At 45.5% G+C, this 17469-nt stretch overlaps 1 protein-coding gene across 3 annotated transcripts in view; it reads left to right on the top strand.

Moving 5' to 3' along the window:
* Window positions 1–4169: 4169 nt before the first annotated feature.
* Window positions 4170–17469, top strand: part of LOC138983237 (fibroblast growth factor receptor 4-like) — a 96725-nt gene continuing 83425 nt past the window's right edge. For all 3 annotated transcript variants that reach the window (XM_070356656.1, XM_070356655.1, XM_070356654.1), the window contains exon 1: window positions 4170–4416. The gene's annotated coding sequence lies outside the window, so the exon portion shown is untranslated. The remainder of the gene's footprint in view (window positions 4417–17469) is intronic.

Raw genomic sequence — 17469 nt, 5'->3', positions numbered from 1 at the left:
CTCTTCCTCCTTCTCTGCCTTCCCCACCCTCCTCTTCCTCCGGCGAAACGAGACTTGAAACGGTCAACCGGGAGAACATCATTCTGCCTCCCTTAAAGCGTGACCAGACTTGGACGCCGTTTTACGGTATATGCGCCGCAGGCCGTTTTGTGCGTCGCGTGGGATTTTGCCAAGTGGCCACACATCGACGACTGTTTTCACAACGCGGTATCAGTGGAGCGGAAGCGTCAAGGTCACCTGACAGGAAGGTCAACACGCTAGCGGTAATTTGCAAAGATGGCTGCGTACATACAAAACAGTGACAGTTGCATCGACTGCCACGCCGCGAACTTTGCGTCCCTGTTTTTGTATAACTTGGAAAATGTATTCCACAGGGATTCGTGGCTTCTGTATAGATCGATAAGTTCGCCGATCTGTGTCGAAGAGATACTTAGAGTCTACCCACAATCCAACTCGATCTGACGGTTGACGTCATCGCTCTGGTTTTCTCTGATTGGTCAAATTTCCGTCGTTCTATTTCTGTGTCAGAGAAATTAGAACACGCTCTATTCTGTCTGCAGATAACGCTTCGCGATCATAGCCCGCCGCGGCGTGCCCCGCGGGACCGTTTTGAGCATAAGTCAAATGTGGACAGGGTCAGCCTGGAGTGTCTGGACAGGCCTTTACTCTGCCTGCTCACCCGCCTCTTCCTCCGGCGAAACGAGACTTGAAACGGTCAACAGGGAGTACATCATTCTGCCTCCCTTACTCTTCCTTCTTCGCTCCTTTCTTCTCCTTTAAGTGCTTGCGCCTCTTCCTCGCCCTCCTCCTGAATAATATTTATCAAAACTCGGTATTTGATTGAAAAGATGTCCTTTCCATGATCGCGAGCGGCGATTGCGTCGTCCAGCAAAATGCTTTAAAAAATATGTTGTGTCTCCTCCGCTGCGTGAGGCCGTCTCAGGGCAATGAACCGGAAATAAAGCCTCTGCATGAGAAAGGCATCTTTTTGAAGACAGCAGAAAGTTACAAAGTGAAAGGTATGAAAGCGAAGAACTCGTCTAATAATTCACGCACACTGACACGCACAGTGACACGCACACTGACACACACGCACGTGCGTATACGCACACTCTCGGGCACAGGTCACACCCGCTCATATATACCTGCCCTCCACCCCTCCCCGCTCTCCCCTTCCGATTTTAATTGAAGGCACCGTACGGCTGAAATCCACTAATACTACTCACTCCATGGTTTCAAGTTTGTCTTTGCTTCAAGCATGTCTCCGTAAAAGAAAACATATACGGATATACAAAAATTCAATCATACATGAAGTGATGACGTTCTTCATCGAACTGATTATCATCGATTTTGGCTCATTGATGTCAGCCAATGACCCCCCCTCCCATCCTTGAAACTCTTGTTTATTCGCTGTAGACCTTAAGCGGGTGGCAGGATATGAAAGATCAACCACAAATCATTCAGTCCCAATACATGGTTTAATTGATGTGGGTACTGTGTAATCATGGTTGCTGTCACCACAACGCTCTCTCATACAAATACACATTTTCATCGACTGGAAATTGATTGCAGATATTGAGTGTAAGCTGCAGGATGTCGTATATAACTGTTTGCAGTTATAATTGAATTATTCAGCAAACCTTTTCTCAGAATGGTAAAAATTAGACATGAGGCTAATCACAATCTCCATAAATGATGGGCCGTGTTAGAGCTTTTTGAAGAAACACATGTACGTTTACAATATTTCGCGAGAGAAAAAAAGATAGATATAACTTGACGTTTTCTGATCCGTGATTTGATACAAGAAATGAAAGGCTTACATTATGATTAATTCATGAAAGGTTCGCTATCCACGAATCCTTTTGTAACTATTTTTTCTCTCAATAAAAAAAAGTATAGCGTGTGGAGGGCACGTGTAAAAACCAATGTCGACAATTAAAAGTTATCACGTACGTGCTCTCATGCATGTCATTGTAACACAAAAGCCGATTATTTATAGGGTCTGGACCGATTTGAAACAGGATTTGTTTGAGGGGGGGGGGGGGGGGATTGTAGTCATAATTATGAAACCTGAAACACAAAACAGTGTATTGCGTCGATTCGGTAGAGTTCACGTTCTTTGTTACAACAAGCACAACACCACCACCACCACCAACAACAACAACAAAACCAAGATCAACAACAACAGGATGCACAGTCTTCTTTCCCGGCACAATACGATGCCAACAAAACAAAGCAAGGGAAACAAGTCGCGTAAGGCGAAAATACAATATTTAGTCAAGTAGCTGTCGAACTCACAGAATGAAACTGAACGCAATGCCATTTTACTCGTAGCATCGTCAGGCCACCGCTCATGGCAAAGGCAGTGAAATTGACAAGAAGAGCGGGGTAGTAGTTGCGCTAAGAAGGATAGCACGCTTTTCTGTACCTCTCTTTGTTTTAACTTTCTGAGCGTGTTTTTAATCCAAACATATCATATCTATATGTTTTTGGAATCAGGAACCGACAAGGAATAAGATGAAAGTGTTTTTAAATTGATTTGGACAATTTAATTTTGATAATAATTTTTATATATTTAATTTTCAGAGCTTGGTTTTAATCCGAATATAACATATTTATATGTTTTTGGAATCAGCAAATGATGGAAAATAAGATAAACGTAAATTTGGATCGTTTTATAAATTTTTATTTTTTTTTACAATTTTCCGATTTTTAATGACCAAAGTCATTAATTAATTTTTAAGCCACCAAGCTGAAATGCAATACCGAACCCCGGGCTTCGTCGAAGATTACTTGACCAAAATTTGAACCAATTTGGTTGAAAAATGAGGGCGTGACAGTGCCGCCTCAACTTTCACAAAAAGCCGGATATGACGTCATCAAAGACATTTATCAAAAAAATGAAAAAAACGTTCGGGGATTTCATACCCAGGAACTCTCATGTCAAATTTCATAAAGATCGGTCCAGTAGTTTAGTCTGAATCGCTCTACACACACACACACACACACACACACACACACACACACACACACACACACACACACGCACGCACACACGCACGCACATACACCACGACCCTCGTTTCGATTCCCCCTCGATGTTAAAATATTTAGTCAAAACTTGACTAAATATAAAAAGAACGACCCATTTGTGTGTGTCTACATGTGTGCGCTGTAAGAACGCAGATCGACAAGCCGGAACAGAAGAGCGCACGGCAGTGTGTGGAAATTGACAACTCGGCTAGCGTGATGCACGTGCGATGAAGCGAGCGCTGCACAGGGGCGCACGCAAACCGCTTCCAGGTGCAAGAGCACTCTCCCATGAAGGTCGCCTCGCTCCCCTTACCTCCCCCCCCCCCCCCCACCACCACCACCACCTCCATCCCCTTTCTACTTCTTCTTTCTATCCTGGCCGTTTCCTGGAGTTGATCCGTCACTTCTGGTGGTTTTCGGCGTGTGTTTTTTGCGGCCGGTTGTATGAAACAGGCCTGGAACGTTGTTGGGAGTTTGGGCGATGGTCCACGGGCAGACCGTTGATTATCAAAGAAACTGTGTGTGTGTGTGTGTGTATGTGTGTGTGTGTGTGTCACTGTGTGTGTGTACGTATGTGTGTGTCAGTGTGTTCGTATGTGTGTATGTGAGTCAGTCAACCGCAGTGTGTGTATGTTTGCATCAAATTCCCCCCCCCCCCCCCTCGTGAGTGTGATTTAACGTATCAACATGAATGTTTTCCCCTAACTGTAAAAACACATGTGATGAACTAATATTTTTCACTGAAAAAAGAAATAAAAGCAATAACACAGGTAAAAAATTAAAAAAATAGGAATCGCAATGTACTGAGAGCATAACCGACACAGGTAAACCGTCCACTACTGGCTCGCAAATTCCGCTCGCTAATGGACAACGTAAACAACCGTTCCTTTGACACGAGCCAACGAAAGATCCACGACCAATAAATCCATCAAACTTTTCCGCCAATCGCCGCTCCCCTCGTCAGCACACTCCGCCCCCTTTTTCGCGTGCATACCTATAGTGCGAGCGCGCGTGCTCAACCTCTCTCCCCTCCCCCAATCGCGAGGCGCGCTCGCTTCTCTCGTGACGTCACGCCGACCGCCAAACTTCGATGGTTTCCAATTGTGTGTGTGTGTGTGTGTGTGTGTGTGTGCCTGTCACGTGATGCTAGTGTACATCTCGCAGCGGAAAAAGTGGAGACATGAGGCCAAAGTAGTAGCGTTGTGCAGGGGGAGGTTAGAACTACTCGCCGCTCTCTCTCTTTTCTGTTCCGTTCTGTGCTCAGCGCTTGGATACTGCGGCCCACGCTTGTGTGCATTTTTGCGAGAATACTATCAACTTGTTGCTTCGCTGTGGACAGTACGTTCTTGTTTGTCAATGGATTTTTAGCTAACCCGTTCCGAGGTAAGTTTTGTACGTGTTGTAATGTCTCAACGATTTTGAAATGTGTTTCCGATTGCAGTTTTTTTGCTAACCTGCGATTGAAAGCAGACGACACTGAGTGGATGGGGGCTAAAAGTGTCGCCTGTCACTGAAGATTTCGAGGGACACGAGATTTGCGACTTGGCCGGATCAAGGAGTATTGTTTGTTGGAGGAGATGTTGCTGCGGATGTTCGTCAAAGGATAACCTGGATTTACTGGAACAACTTTCACAGTTTGTGATGTGACATGTGACGAATGCGTATCGGAGACCGCGCGTGGAGCTTTTGTTTTTTTTAGTTCGGGTTTTATGGAGAGGAATGGAAAGTTGGTCTCCACACAAACCAGGTGGGGGGTGACCTCTTTTTGACGCGACAAAAAGTCGTTCTTTTTGTTACCGAGGCACCACCGAGAAGGAACAGGGTAGGGTGCTTTTGTGTGCTGTGGTGATAAATTGTACAAAAGCGTGATTTTTTTCTGCTAGATTGTTGTGTAAATGGTCTTGATAACCACGATTTGTGACGATAGTGGTAACGAAAGAAATGTTATAAAGTAGTTGCTGAGATTTGATAGCTCTTCTTCTTCTTCTTCGTTCATGGGCTTAGACTCCCACGTACACTCGTGTTTTTGCACGAGTGGAATTTTACGTGTATGACCGTTTTTACCCCGCCATTTAGGCAGCCATACGCCGCTTTCGGAGGAAGCATGCTGGGTATTTTCGTGTTTCTATGACCCACCGAACTCTGACATGGATTACAGGATCTTTTCCGTGCGCACTTGGTCTTGTGCTTGCGTGTACACACGAAGGGGGATAAGCCACTAGCAGGTCTGCACATAAGTTGACCTGGGAGATCGGAAAAATCACACTTAACCCACCAGGCGGCCGCGGCCGGGATTCGAACCTTCGACCTTCCGATTAAGAGGCCGACGTCTTAACGCCCCGCCACAGCGCCCGTCTAGATTTGATAGCTTGTCAATGTATTAAATTGTTAAAATACGTCTTACCACCCCGCCACAGCGCCCGTCTAGATTTGATAGCTTGTCAATGTGTTACATTGTTAAAATACGCCTTCATTCCTTCATCTCTTTATCAATGTGAGATTTTTAAAAACTAAGAATAAAACAAACATCGATCAAACAAAACACCAAAGCACAGTTTTGTCAAACATTTCGATAAAATCAAGGATCAGTACCTGCTGTGGATTATTTTATCAGTTTTCTTTTCGGTGGGTAGTGATTATATTTTGTTATCGATAGGATGATTGCAACAGTAGTGGGTCTGCGTCTTGAGCTGCATTTCAAATCAAATTCAGAAACGGTCACGTATGCATTTGTTTAGAGAAACACGTACCCTCCTTTCCATGTAAACCAGCACAGCACCAGTCCAAGCGTTTACAATGGGGTACTATGAAGAGCATCCTTTCTCTTAGATGCATACATTAAAATCGGAATCAGTCTAACTGCTTTCTGTGCAGAGCGCGAATGTTTCGCTGAGTTGATTTTGACATGTGTCATGGGTGGGACTTGCAAAATAAATAAATCAGTAAAAAACCCAAAAACTCCCAACTCTGCACGGGAAGCAGGCATAATGTTGGTATGCGTCAAGTGGAATGGTGCTCTCAGTCTCACCCTGTGGAATGGTGCTCTCAGTCTCACCCTGTGGAAAAGCCTAGATGGATCGATGGTGATTTACCTGATTGTTTACAGGCGATTTTCAGGCTTTATTTTGAGAAAGGTATGTTGGTAAAGTTCTGTATTATACGTTTAATATTTGTATTTTTGACCCAAAAATGACACTTTTCACAGAGCAAAATAGTTTCTCCGAGACAGGTGAACAATAACTGTCGAGACCTGTGTAAAATGTCATATTTTGGTGAAAATTACAAATAAGATGTATGAATACGTCTTTCGATTTTAATTAGAATTCCTTTTATGTTTTAAGATCGAACGCACAGAAATGTGTACTCTTTTGATGGCCATCCACCTAAATTCCGATTTTTAAACGCTGACGTCTCAAAGAAGGAAAATCCAATCTTCAATCGATTCATTCGATTTTATTGATCATTGATGCATTGTGCGGAGGAGCAGATTGTTGTATAACGTACATTAATTGAAGTTTTCGGTCAACAAACGGTCAAGGGAATCCCTCCCGTGTTTAATTTCTCTTATCTAAAAAAACAAAAGTTGTGTTGCCGTTTTTGATTGATTGATGTTAGGTTGCTGGACAGTTTTTGATTGATTGATGTTAGGTTGCAGGACAGTTTTTTCTCTTGGCGTGCCTCAGACATGTTGGTCACATGACAGTTCTCTGTGTGTTTGTTATTGTGTTTCTTATATTTTCTTTCGTCTTTTCGCAAATTGAAGACGTAGTAGGCCATCATGTTGGTATGGACGTTACGAACAGCGAGAATATCAAGCACAATTAGCAGTTGCTTTTGCGTGCTACGATGTCGTAATTTTGTTTAACCTAAATTTCACTGTAATACAGACTAAGTGAGAAATATTGACAATGGCATTTTGTTATCATAAACCCAAAGCGCGGGAAAAAAGGTGGGTCGAGTGTAGATTGACCTCAACTTTGGCTCTCGGCTTTCGCTCGGTTCTTGTGGCGAATAGGAAGAGAGGGGCCGGATGTGGCGGACTCTGTTTGCTTTGAGCCACGCCACCTCACCCCTTTTCGAGAGGGTCGTGGTGGGGAAGGGGGTGGTAGCTCCGCTGTCCCCTCAGTGCCCTAAAACCGGTCTCCCTCTTCTTTTGATAAAGGTGAGAGAGCGACGAAGGGAAAGGTGTGCGGTTGGTGATCAACAAGTGGACGCAACTCTGATCGCTGATTGTCTGTCCCCAGTGCTTCGATCTAATGTCCGTGTGAAGAACTAATTTATACATTGATAGGGACACTACCCCTCCTAACTGGAAAGGGACTCTAACACCCCCCCCCCCCCCCCAATCTGATCGGATACGCTGGTCAGTTCGGGAGGTGAGATTGGTCTAAATTTACCTGTTGATGTGCGAATTGTGGCGTTGATGGCGCAACAAGTGGCCACAGATCGTGGTCCGAGTGTGTAAATTGAATCGATTACCTGATGACCCGGGGGGTACTGGCCATTTGTCGGACAGGAGGTGCAATAGAGCCACAAGGTAAAAAAAAAAGGGTTAGGGAGAAGGCGAAAGAAGTGTGAGTCTGATTGCTTAACAAATTGATGCGTCAGTCACAGTCACACCGGTTACATGTTCACTATTGTGGCCAGTGATTGTTGTCCCAGTGTGGACATAATCGTTGGATCGATGGACTGTCCCCTGATCGGCCTGTAAACACCGGTCTTTTGACGGGTACGGGGTATTTAACGTAGGTAAAATAACCACAGGGTTACGCCACCCAAGGGCGGGAGAGGGGGGGTGTTACTTTATGGTTGGTTACTAGTCATTTGATATAAATATCCTTATTATCGTCAATGATTGCTTTCTGTGGAATAAAATGTTAAGGGTGTTTGATCGATTTTCTATTCCTTTTGAGTGATCGGCACACAAACACGTCTGATGAGGTGTAACTGTAAGACTAAGAGATAGCCACGAATAGGGAACAGTAGGGTGGTTGGGGGGGGGGAGTACAAGAGCTAGCAGGAATTACAACTGGGCCAGACACTGGTCAAGACACTGGTCAAAGTGTGGACAGTGATTACTGTCTGTCTGGCCAAACAGATTTATTGGATTGACTGGATCCACGCTTCTCGAGACACGGGTCGCGTGTTGTGGATTGTCTTGTTGATTCATGTGATACCACCACTAGAGGAAGTGTTCAAACGCCGAGCCTGATTGGTTTACGATCGGACCGATCAGAGATTGTTCTCTGTGATCTGTGACGGCATTGGTCATGTGGTGTGTACCGCTGTGAATGCTTAATCGATCAGAGCTTGATCGGCTGGGTTTACAGATCAACTGACAAGTTGATCGTTTCCGGGGTGGAACAACAAGCACAAGTGGATAAAACATCGATTGTGATTGGTGGACGGGTGCCTTTGGCAGCAGTGATCTCGGATTGTCGCCCTTGTGTCGTCGTCGCAGTGGGGAGGATATGAAGTACTGCCTTAATCAATTAGCACCTCATCCGCGGCTGTGTGCTGCGGGCACTTTGCCTTGCGATCTCTCGTGGGACTCTAAAACTGGTCAGTGACCCACGCTTTCACACCTGATAAATACAGGGGGGGGGGGTCCCACCCCTATGGGCGTGGCTATGGAACAATTTGCACACCGGGACAAGCACGTGTAGAAGGTAACTTAAGGTGTGCATCAGTTTGCAAAATACTTCAAGTTCAAACTTGATTTTTTTTATCAACTTCTGTGTAGGGTTCAGAAGGCTTTGTAAATGCGCAGATGTCGGGGAGCTTCTTCTCTTTTTTTTTGTGGATACAAAACGTGTATATTTAAGTGGAGCTTTATTTCTTCTGTTGGCTGCCCGGATTTGATTCTGCTCGGAGTTTACGTGGGACGAGTTGTTTTTTTCACTTCGTGTATTGGTATGTAACGTATTTCTGGTGTCTTGGATATTGGACAAGGGTTTCGTGCATTGGCCTCGATTCGGATTTTTTTCTCTCCATTTTCGCAGTTAATAACGAAGTGAAGGGCCCGAGGTATAGCAAACAGAACAATGAGAAAGCTCGTATCGATCAGGTCCTCGGTTTGCTGTAGGACACAAAATCACATGTATTGCAGTGTTCGCGATGAAGACAGACGGAGAATACATTGTCCGCTATGAGGACAGATGAAATACTTTCTTCGCGATGAAACCAGCTGAAATACGCGAATGAAAAGGCAATGTAAGAGATGGGATAGGGGGAGGGGGTGATTGTCTTTAACAATTTCAGCGTTTTATTCATATTGCCACGATCAAAATATTGCATCCGTCAGTCGTAGTCGTAAATAAACGGAGAGAATGGTCGAGATGTACCAGCAAAAGTGAATTGTACAAGTATTCAAGTCAGAAGCAATGAATGGATTGCAGAAAGAGCTGTTTTTCGTGTGTGTGTGTGTGTGTGGTGAATTAAGAAACTGGTCAAGAGATGCAAAAAATCTCACCTATGGACATGGGCTATTCAGGGTCAGTGCCTTTGGTCAAGAGCTACACGTACGTGGCGTTTGTGTCACAGTGTCTGCTTGCGGTTATATCTACGGATAAAGGGGACAGTGGTCGCGGTAGTAAAGACCCGGCTTGTGACAAAGCATACATTAAAACGACCGTTTTTGAATTTTGAAAGACGGTTATCGGCCAAAGCGGCGGCGACAGTCGCGTTTTGCCTTCTCTTCTTACATTGCTTACCGGGGCGGGTAAATAGTCGTCTACCGAACCAGAGATCTGTCCAGACTTTTACTTTGGATAACAACGTCCTTCCGCTTTCACATGTGATGTACCAAAACTCAACAGACTAATGCCTAGTGCAATGAGTCTATTGGAAGTATCAATAATTCAATATAAGATGTATTGCCCCCCAAAAAGTCTCACTGAATTTCAAAACGGACAATTTCAATGCAAAGACTGTTAATTTTTTATGTGTGTCCAAGTACAAAGGTAAAAGCCCTCTGGGGCCCTTGGGATTACAGTGGAACACCCGTTGAAAAACAACAACATAAAGACTCCCTTTTGTTTAAAGACCCTGTTTCTCAGATTTCAGTTCCTAACCTCTGTGTATCAAATGTAGCCCAGTTTTAAGACTCCCTCCTTTGAAAGGCCTGGTTTTAAAATGGGGTTTCGCTGTAGTACGATGATCTCGGTATTCTGGACGGAAGGTATCTTTAGAGCCGGGGGGGGGGGGGGGGGGCATATGTGCGTGTCAGGCATTCCTGCCTCCCAGATCAAGTGATTTTTTTCCCGATCTTACGGGGAAAACCACCAAAACACAGCTGCTGCACGGAGAAATAGGAGGGAGAACCGCTTATTGATCTGCTCAGTTAACCCAACTTTTATTTCGGTCAGTTTTCCCCGAATTCTGTGCTTTACCGTCAAATCGCATTATTTGAATTCCCATCAGACCAACGGACACTCGCTCGCATGGTATAGGCACACACTCGCATACGTGCGCGCACACACACACACACACACACACACACACACACACACACACACACACACACACACACACACACATATTTATTAGTGATGTCGGATGTCCTGGGTTTTTTTTCTCACACTTTGAAATGAATTCACTGTACTTGAAGTTCGTACCCCGGCCGGGTCATACCTAACTTGCTAAGACTTTAAAATTGGCAATCTAGTGGCTGCTCCGCCTGGCATTATGGGGTTAGTGCTAGGACTGGTTGGTCCGGTGTCAGAATAATGACTGGGTGAAACATGAAGCCTGTGCTGCGACTTCTGTCTTGTGTGTGGCGCACGTTATAATGTCAAAACAGCACCGCCCTGATATGGCCCTTCGTGGTCACGTCGGCTGGGCGTTAAGCAAACAAACAAACAAACAAACTGTACTTGAAGATCAGTTTTTGTTGTTGCGGTTCTTAATTTCCACCCGCCCCCGCTAACAGAATAAAGATTGTTAATACTATACAGTCTAAAATGAAGGAATTATCTTAGGTTCACCATCCTATATCCAACCTTTCAAAGACAAAAGCAGGGCACTATTTGACAGGATGTGCGACTCTTGGCAGCTAGTGCTGCAAAAAGAGGGGAGCGGTCGTGAGGACTTAGTACCGTGTGAGCAAGTGAGGCGTATCTCGCTGTAATTGCAAACAGACCCTGCCTCTTGAAGCCGGGGTGAGGAGGGCTCCATAAAATATCTTTATTTTCCTCCACTGTGCTAGCCTTCCCGGGTAACTATGCCATCTTTTCACGTGTTTTTCTGCGAAGAAAGCTTGAACAAAAAACCGTTAAACATGGCTTGCTTAGTGTCGTCCATGGAGTGGGATTCGCTTTCGCTGGTCGCCCTTTCGCTGGTCGCCCTTTCGCTGGTCGTCCTTTCGCTGGTCGCCCTTTCGCTCACCCCTTTGTGTGTCGTACTAATCTTGAATGGCGAGGAGAGTATGTCATAAAATTCTGTCCGTTTACCCCCGACGATCAGAATTTTCTAGACCGATTACTCTCCCCGTTTCTCTCAGTTCCGTCCATTTCTGACATCGTGTGACAACATCATTCCTTTTCCCAACTGTAGTGTGCTTCTTTCTCCTGCCTTCATTGTGGTGCATGCCCTCGCCCCCTCCCCCCCCCCCCCCCCCCCCCCCTCCATGATTTGAGTAATTGGTTGTTTCTTTCTCCGTCGTCATAAATTGCTCTACCTTCTTTATTTAGCTCTTGTCCCGTCCGTCTCAATCGCTAATACTCCATTTGCTTCTTCTTCCTCCATTTTCTTTTATCTCTCTATACATCTACCCTAACTTATCTCTGATACTCCAATTTTTACTTCTTCTTCCTTTGTCGACTGTTCGTTGTGTCTGTCTTTCTGTTGCCAGCGTTAGCTGTGTAGGGTTTGCATCAGCAGCGGGGGTTTACACTGCGCCAAATTGCTTCATTAGCCGCCCAACAGGTGCACGGGAGCCGGGGGAGGGCTTCCCCACTCCGGTCCGCTGTCGGAAGACCGCCGCATAAAGATCCGGTGCCACGGTGGCGCTCTGAACGCGATTTATAGGCGCGATTTATACTCTCTCTCTCTCTCTCTCTCTCTCTCTCTCTCTCTCTCTCTCTCTCTCTCTCTCTCTCTCTCTCTCTCTCTCTCTCTCTCTCTCTCTCTCTCTCTGGACCCTCTCTCTCTCTCTCTCTCTCTCTCTCTCTCTCTCTCTCTCTCCATCCCTCCCTAGTTGTGTGTGACGGGACGGAGACGTGGCTTCATCTCGATGTCTCTCTGCCTGACTTGCAGTGAGTTCCGCATGAGTGGCTTGACGTAGCGTGCAGCCGGCCCCCGATTACTTGCGTTTCGTGGCTAAATTGGCTAAAAGACCCGGCTCCCCGGAGACTGACTTTGATTTAAACACCGGATGGGGGAGGGGGGGGGGGGGTAAATATATATATATTTATTTTTTGTTAAACAAGAATTCTTAAGATGCTTGCGTGTCTGTCTGCTGTCTGTCTGTCTCTGTCTGTCTCTGTCTGTCTTGTTCAAGCATTTAATGAGACGCCGGTGTTGTGGAGAAATCATGTTCAAGTAATTCATTTTTTGCATTTATTTGTCTTGTTTAAAATGTGTTTATTTATATATTTTTGTTTATTTGTTATTGGAGGTACTAAATACCGTCGTTTGCTCTCAACGCTGTGTATCGTTGTACTAATCCAGATAAGCTCAGTGACCATTACTGCCTCCACTCCATTTTAATGGTCCTGTTTGCACCATGGCCCGGTCTGTTTGTTTGGACCTCGTTTGAAGTCATTGTGTACATTTCATTCCGACAAACTTAACCCGGAGCTTATAGCAGCACAGGTATTTGCTAAAGCGATCAAGATAACTTACCTGTGACGAAGAGATCTTTGTGATGGAAATTTGACCGAGGGACGACGCTGGACTGCTTGTTGGGGAAAGGATCTGGGACTGGAGGGTCCTTGGTCACTTTGTGTCCGTGCTTAGCCACAGGTTTGAATTGTCCATTGATCTCACCGAAATGCGACAGTTCGGGCGTGGGGAGATGGCCCTGAAACGCTAAAACCACCATCCAAAGAAGAGGGGGGGGGGGGGAGGTTGATGGTAAGAGAGTGGGGGCGGTAGAGGGGGGGGGGGGGATTGAGTGGGGTTTCGAACGACAGGTGGGAGTGAATAGAATCCCCAATGTTTGTGTCCCCTCTTTCCCCTGTCGCGTGTTTGCTCTTCAGCTTCTCTGACCTCCCACCCCCCCCCCCCCCCTTCCCTCCATGCTTCTCAGTTGTCCTCCTAGCTTTCTGTCCCCATTTTTTCAGTACAGGGGTTGAAACGTTCAAATACTTGTGGTTTCAAAACTCTCTGCCACCACGCTATTTCGGTTGCACAGGTTGCAACAGTTTTTGTCTTGACAGTTTACCCCCTCCGTTTGTAAAGGTGTTCTGTTGTCATGAGTGTTGTGAGTCGGTTAAGTTTAACGACAGACACCAAGGTGGACATTAAAAACAATGCGATACGTGGTTATTGTTGTCAATGTCTATGTTAAACATTCTTTGTCCGTTTACGTTAAGTTTTTCAAATGTGGGAGACAGGACATTTTATAAGACATAATTTCATGTACCTCTCTCTCTCTCTCTCTCTCTCTCTCTCTCTCTCTCTCTCTCTCTCTCTCTCTCTCTCTCTCTCTCTCTTATCATTCTCTCTCTCTGAAAATGTCAACAAGCGCGCAAGGCCAGGGTTAGGATGACACACGCCAAAAAATCTCCGCCTTTTTTTGAGCCTACCCCCTTTCTGTCCCGTTTCCACCCCGTAATACCCACTGAGCGTAGTGTAAAAAAGACCACTAGCAACTGGAGGTTGTCAGATGAAGATGCTTTTTTTTTCAAGACACTTTCCCTCTCTACAGACGATCGTAAAATAAACTACCAAAGGGATGGGATAAGAGGAGCATCCTTTTATATATGGACACATAGCATGGGATAAGAGGAGCATCCTTTTATATATGGACACATAGCATGCGATAAGAGCATTCTGCCACACGGACACATAGCAAAAAACAACAGTCTGACGGCTTTATCTGCAGAGTGTGATTTTGTATCCCCTGAATATTAATTCCAAAATTAATTCGGCAAAAACGTTCCGCTCTGCATAGTAAGCATAGCTTGAGGCTGTAGAATTGTAAGTGTAGTTTTGTTAAGGGCAACGATGTTTTTTTCTCGTGCGAAAAGTACGGTGATTTATATCATGGTAAGGTCAATAATAACACAGAGAAGATGGCATCTTTCTGCAGTGTCCTCGGAAAAGTGTACCCACCACCGTACTTTGAGAGTGGATAAGAGCATAAACTTACAGGTACTGGGACAAAGTGAGTGGCGCCATACGCCTGTGGAGCGCTCGCCTGTTGCTTGCTCCGTGCAGTTGGAGGTTTGAGTCAGCGCCCCTCGTTCTGCATCAGTGGCGAGGGGGGGAGGGCGGAAAGTGCACCGCTATTGTCCGCGCCTCTGTCTTTGTTCACCTGTCGGTCACGCTGTCGCTGGGAGGAAAGTGGGTAAAGATAGAGGCTCCCCCCCTTCCCCTGTCCCTCAGGGCCATGTCCTCCACCCCTCCAATCCTATGTGGTGAAAAAGACGAGACAAAACTGATTTGTTTGAATTTAAGAACACCCGAACATGTCGAAACGTTTCGTCAGTAAAATGCTCCGTTCATTTCTGACACTGACAGTTCGGTCCAAGAATGGTAGGTGAAAAAGGTTTGTACGGAACGCGAAATGTGGCCACATTGAAGCAGTGAAATAATGGATTTCTCACGTGTGCTATCCAAGTTAGCGGCGGCAGGCTGTCGCGAATGCAACAGTTGGGGCAGTTGGGTTTTTATTAAAACTGCCGTACTGTCTGGGGGTACACAATGCGGTTGGCATGTACTTCAGCTTTTATACTCTCTTTATCCTTACTTCTTAATCCGTTTGTGGGCGGGGATGTAGCTAAGTCGGTAGCGCGCTGGATTTGTATCCAGTTGGCCGCTGTCAGCGTGAGTTCGTCCCCACGTTCGGCGAGAGATTTATTTCTCAGAGTCAACTTTGTGTGCAGACTCTCCTCGGTGTCCGAACACTCCCGTGTGTACACGCAAGCACAAGACCAAGTGCGCACGAAAAAGATCCTGTAATCCATGTCAGAGTTTGGTGGGTTATAGAAACACGAAAATACCCAGCATGCTTCCTCCGAAAACGGCGTATGGCTGCCTAAATGGCGGGGTAAAAAACGGTCATACACGTAAAATTCCACTCGTGCAAAAAAACACGAGTGTACGTGGGAGTTTCAGCCCACGAACGCAGAAGAAGGAAAAAAGATCCGTTTTTGAGTGGTCTTTCCATCGTGTACAGCTGCTGAGACTTTGTGCTTCTGGTGGGTCGGCGGTGTGTTCGCGTCATTTATAGACAGTACGGAATCGAGACAAATGTCGTCAATCTTCTCGTTTATAGTCTTAAACTGCTGGTGCAACGTCTTCTTCTGTCCGCTTTGAATGCCTCTCTCCCCCCACCCCCTCCCAACAATTCCACCCCCGAGAGTCACGGGTGTCACGCCAACAGTGTGTAAGAGAAAAATCACATGTTTGAAATTAATTCTTTGTTTCGATTCCGTACAATGTATTCGGTCGTTTGCTCCGCAACCTCTTTTTCTTGCTTGTATGTGTGTGTGTGTCTGTCTGTCTGTTTGTCTGTCTGTCTGAAAAAGGTTTGTACGGAACGCGAAAGTCTGTCTGTCTGTCTGTCTGTCTGTCTGTCTGTCTGTCTGTCTGTCTGTCTGCTTGCTTGCGTGCGTTACACTAAGTGTTGGAGAGAGAGAGAGAGAGAGAGAGAGAGAGAGAGAGAGAGAGAGAGAGAGAGAGATTTTCAGATTCTGTCTGTTCTCCTGGAATTACACTAGAAGCTAATGATGTCGCCACGGCAAAAGCTGAGCCGACTCTTACTGCTCCATCACAAACCAGGTAGTCAATTAAATTGAACGGCAAAATTCGTGTGTCCACTGTCTGAACCAACAGAGGCAGGCAGCTGGGCAGCTGGGCGGACATCGACCTCTGCACCGTTATTAGCCGAGATTAACCATTGAGACTAGTTGTACTTTCAGATGCGTTCCTTCTGGCGTAGGCAATCATGTACGACACTTCAGATCTGCCCAGGGTTTTACACGAAAAAAACTAACTTTCCGCTGACGTGTACTATAAATTTAATCTGACTAATGCCTACGCAAAGTGGCAATAGTTTTCTGAATTATACTCTCACATTACGTACGTTGGTCCTTTTACTCCTCCTCCTCTTCCTCTTCCTCACTCTTCTGATAATTTTAGTGTTCTTAGCTTTCTCCTCTTCCACCGTCGGATTTTTACACACCCCCCGGTATAGGGGTGTGTATAGGATTCGGTCGATGTGTTTGTTTGTGTGTTTGTGTGTTTGTGTTCGCATATAGATCTCAAGAATGAACGGACCGATCGTCACCAAACTTGGTGAACAGGTTCTATACATTCCTGAGACGGTCCTTACAAAAATTGGGACCAGTCAAACACACGGTTAGGGAGTTATTGGTGGATTAAGATTCTACAAGGACTTATAGAGGGACATATTAATGGTCAAAGGGAAATAACCTTCTCAGTTGGTGGCAGTGAGAATGGTAAGGACGGGGGTGTTTTTCCTACCTCGGAGGAATTTCTTGTTTTTCATAGACTTCTTCATCATCTGAGTTCGTTCCTCTTTTTCTCCCTTCTCCCCTTCCTCCACCTTCTTCCTCCACCTTCTTCACCTTCTTCCTCCATCCTCTTCCTCTTCCTCCATCCTCTCTGTGAAGAAAGTCAGAAAATTGGTCATGAGGTTTGGAAAAAAAAGTGTTTTCCCGTTAGCCTACAACGAACTTGTATTTTTGTTTCACTGTCGCCAAGTAAGAGCAATATAAATCTTTCATCAAAACAGAAGGAATGTGTGCCCATATACAAATATATATATCGAATCGATCTACGGAGGGTGCGTGTAGCATCTGCTCACACGGATTTTGGACAAGTAACATACGCGTGAAGGATTAAGAACTTTTCTCTCGGTAGAAGACTGTCAGCATGTCGTTTGTGTAATAGAAAGGCAAGAAAACGGTGGAGATTTATGTCCTTCGTTCAGAAAGAGCGGGTTCATTAGCACATGAGGGATGCAATGTGAGAAGCATTTTGTTTTTAGCTGACATGATCCTTATGTTCTTCTTTATTTCTTTGTGTTCAGTGTTTCGGTTGTTAGAAACAGGTGTGTCCCTTTGATTGATGCTGAGTGCGCGGTGTGAAAAACAACAACAACGCTCGGTTCCTTATCAAATTCCCTCGTAAACAAAGATTAGAATATTTCTGTCAGTTTGTCTCCCGTCTGTCTGTCTGTCTCTCTCTCTCTCTCTCTCTCTCTCTCTCTGTCTCTCTCTCTCTCTCTCTCTCTCTCTCTCTCTC

This window comes from Littorina saxatilis, linkage group LG12, assembly GCF_037325665.1.
Source record: "Littorina saxatilis isolate snail1 linkage group LG12, US_GU_Lsax_2.0, whole genome shotgun sequence".
In the NCBI taxonomy this organism is placed as follows: domain Eukaryota; kingdom Metazoa; phylum Mollusca; class Gastropoda; order Littorinimorpha; family Littorinidae; genus Littorina; species Littorina saxatilis.
This window is presented reverse-complemented; position numbering and strand designations above follow the sequence as displayed.